The sequence below is a fragment of the Agrilus planipennis genome, unplaced genomic scaffold, assembly GCF_000699045.2.
Source record: "Agrilus planipennis isolate EAB-ADULT unplaced genomic scaffold, Apla_2.0 scaffold92, whole genome shotgun sequence".
Classification (NCBI taxonomy): domain Eukaryota; kingdom Metazoa; phylum Arthropoda; class Insecta; order Coleoptera; family Buprestidae; genus Agrilus; species Agrilus planipennis.
In genome coordinates, this window is record NW_020438900.1 from 425,505 (window position 1) to 429,899 (window position 4,395).

Consider the following 4,395-nt stretch of genomic DNA (forward strand, 5'->3'; position numbering starts at 1 on the left):
TACACCTTTTTATAAATGTCTTATTTCCAAAATTAAACCAATCGTCTACAAAATGAAAAATCTAAAGATTATGAAATTTTATCCTTTTTGTTCGCGAACAAAATCGTTCAAAAACTCAAAATCCATTTCATTGTATAGTAGAAATATTTAAAGTTTTAGCAAATTTGCATTGAGTTTAACTTAATAAAAAAATTAATATTGACTATTACAAATTTCTAATATTTTTTCGTTTGTACATGTAACTCCTAATTAATAAAAGAACTCAAGGTTCGGAGTGTTTGTAGGAATTCGTTTGTATAAAAAGGATCACGAAAGTATTGTGAAATATGTAGATATAGATGTGGAAACATTCGGCTCTGTTTACCCAGTCTGTTCACGTCGCTGAATGAAAAGCAATATTGTTTAGATCATTTTTATTGGCTGAGGCATTTATTGTACATTTATATTACTGTAGTATAACATAGGTCTGAAGAGAGAAACCCCATACTCTTAGAGCCGACTTTGCAGCCTCTATCAGTCCTCGTTTCAACTATCGTTCACACATTTAATATATATATTTATATATAATACAGTACAGTTTTTATGTAATGTAAGAGCTATATAGTAAAATATATCATTTATAATAATCGATTACAAGGCGACCACAAGACCAATACCGACGTCTTTTGAAGGCTAACTGAGTTGATCTATATTAACAATCTAGTTACAAAAATAGTTAGGCCGGCTCATGACTGTTTTTTTTTCTTATGAACTGAGTTCGACCCTGCAGTCGCCCTTATCATTATCGTGAAGGGAGAATTAGCAGGAAGGGAGCATCATAGGGAATCATCGACATCCTGGACTTCACAGGTGAAAGATAGAGGACGTTGATAAGAGTTTAGATGAAGGACGGGACATGGATCGACATAGTGCCTACCCTAAGGTGCGAGGGGTGTAAAAACTACCCCGCTCTTTTAGCCTTTCATTACAGCCAAACAGATGGAGCACATTTTACACCCTTGTGCGTTGGTGCACTGTGACACATATATTTTTTTTATTATTATTATAATGAAACACACATATATACCAAAATGTTACAGAGATCAGTGAATTTTTTTCATTAATTAAACATACATAATAACATTTATCAACAGGTAACTTATTACTATGAAAATAAATGATTCTTTACAGAATTGCCTATTCCACTTTTCCATTTTATGTTTTAGTAACAAGTAGGTTGTATTTCCTTGTGTGACTGGTCGGACCTCCTTAATATACCGGATGTATTGTGTGAAAAATAAATCAAAAATAAACGGAAATTAAGTACGTCTGATGTCTTTTTTTGTTTCTTACTGTTATTGCTAGATCGCTTGATATTTACGAATTATTACTTTATGTTACCTTAATACTATATTCACTTAAAGGAAAGATAAAATAAAAATAGTAGATCCGTAAAATATTAATAAATAAACGTTTTAAGAGTACAAAATATCAATCAAGTACAAAAATAATATGTCTTTGACAACATAAAAAGTTGGTACAAGTTCTAAAATTTTTGGGACCATTAAAACTTCTTAGTACGAAGTATAAAATGATATCAAAAGGTTATAATTTATATCTAAACTTAGCACCCCGTTAAGGTAATAACAAGTAAAATGCAGGAATGTATTCTCAGGGTGCTAATTTTAGTATTTTTTTATGATTTTTAAGTAACTATAGGCAATTAAGTGGCTGCAGATTAAATAATAAATTCGCGATTGTACTTAATATTGACTGATTCAATTAGTAAGTTAGATACAAGTTAATATTATTGTGTATATACATTTTGTTTTAGTTCCTTCGTCTTTTTTTTCTTTAAGAATAAGTAACACCAAAATTAGAATTTCCTATTCCATTTGATTGTTTAAGGAGATACCGCCGTAAATAATTTTCAAAATCAAGACTTTTCAACATGTGATAATCAGAATTCATTTTCTTCATTTCCAAAACCTAATAATCAAGGGTTTAGTTATGATGCAGAACATTCGTCGTCTAACTCGAATTTCGTTCGCTTTGAACAGAGCAACTGGGGTCAACAAAATATCAACTATGAGCAAAAGCCTAGCTATTTTACGAACTTTCAGACTCCAGCTCAAACTGGTGGTAATAGTGCTAACAGTTGGATTAAGAAAGAGGACGATATTAAACCGAAAATAATTAACAGCCCTATTAAATCTGAAAACAGTAACAGCAGTATTGAGCATAAGCCAAAAATTAATATAATTAGTGATATTAAAATTGGAAATGTATTTAGTGGTACTTCTTGTATACCTGAATCTAAAAAGATTAATATTTTGAGTGATGTCAAATTGGAAATAAAGAAAGAAGAAACTTTAGAGGAAAAATACCAACCCCCTTTACAATTTGGGCAAAATAATTATCAACAGATTGGTGAAGTCAAAACGGAAAAATTTCAGCAAATTGGTTCCTTAGATGTTAAGAAAGAAGAAATTAAAGATGAAATTGTAGAAGAAGATGAAATTAAAGTAAATAATGACAGTCCTCCTATTTCTAAATTAAGAGATGTTAAGGATGATGGGATTCCTTATGATTGGGTAAGTGCATTTTAATTAAAGTTAATCAGATTGATTTATTACTTTGTTAACTGGTGTTTAGGCTGTTGAATTACTGAAAGACTATGTTCCCGGAATCATTGAAAATTCAGCAAAAATGGAAATTCTTTTCTGCATTATCAGAGAAAGTATTACCTTAGGAGATCGATTGTTACTATTCAGTCAATCGTTAATTACATTGGATTTAATAGAACAATTTTTACAATCCAACAATGTACCAGGAGAAACACATAATTGGGCCAAAAACGCCAATTATTATAGTAAGTGATTAATTTGATAGTAAGAATTAGTTGTTTATCCCATTTTATATCTATTTTCTTAGGGTTGGATGGTTCAACAAGTGCTTTAGAAAGAGAAAAATTAATAAACGAGTTTAATTCAAATTCTAAGATTTACTTGTTTTTGGTTTCTACTCGAGCGGGCTCTTTGGGAATAAATTTGATAGGCGCAAATCGTGTTGTTGTGTTAGATGCCTCTTGGAATCCTTGTCACGATACTCAGGCTGTATGCAGAGTTTATCGATACGGCCAAAGGAAACCGTGTTTTGTCTATAGATTGGTTATGGACCATTGCCTTGAAAAGAAAATTTATGATCGCCAAATCAATAAACAAGGTAATTTACGATAATTTGAATGTGTATAAATGTATCGTTCTGTTAATTTCTTTACACTTTTAAAGGTATGTCTGATCGCGTTGTTGACGAATGCAATCCTGATGCAAACCTTACCATGAAGGACGTTAGCTCGCTATGTTTTGATGATAAAGAGGAAGTAGAAGAAAAGGATTGGTCGTCTGTCAAAGAGAACTATATAGACATCGTACTACAGAAAGTTCTAGAGCAGTATGGTAGACGTTTAAACAAAGAACCGTTTCAACATGAATCTCTATTAGTTGATCGAAAAGAAAAACAACTTTCTCAACAGGAAAAACGACTTGCTAAAAAGGGATATGAAAGAGAAAAGCAAGCATCCAGACAGCCTGCCTTCCAACCAGGATCACGTAGTCACAGACCTGTTGCTTCTGTAAGACCAATGCAGCAAGGAGGCGAAAGGGTGTCGAGGTGGATACCTGCTGAACACTGGCAAAGACAAGGAATGACTGCTCAAGAAATGATTTTGCCTTTAGATGTTGTCATACCAACCAGTCAGCCTGACAAAGGAAATATAGTGCTTAAAGCGGGTGAGTAATAGAAGTAACAGACCAAAACAATTATTATAATTTTAACACCTATATTATAATTTTCAGGTCAAAAAGTGCTTGTATTGAAATCTCCTAAGGGAGTCTACATGCAATTAGAAAATGGTAAAATAGTTGCAATAAAAACCGCAATAAAAGTTAGAGGTAAAGCTGAAGATAATGAAGCCGCCAAAGCAGGTGCTGTTAAGTCGAATTTTCCCCCTTCAAAGACCCACCCTATGATGCCTAACCTGCCACAGAAACGTCCACCTAGACCTCCTTTATCCCATGGAGTCAACGCTCCCACTAAACTGAATGTTCGAAGTATAAGACAGACAGTTCCTAATCTTGTTTCTCGTATTCAAAGTGTTAATCGCAAAATTAACGTGGCAAAAACAAAACCTTATCAAATTGGACAAGAGATTGTGAAGGGTGTAGGAATGTCTAAAGACAGCGAATTGTCGTCGCCCACCCCTGTGTCGCCTCAGCAGCAATTAATGCAGCAACAGTATCGACAGTCACAACAGCAATCAAAAATAGGTAGTGAGGACTATGCCCGTCTTCAAAGACACAATTTTTCGTTTGGAGAAAAGCCTGAAGTAAACAGCAAAGTAATTAAATTTCAAAG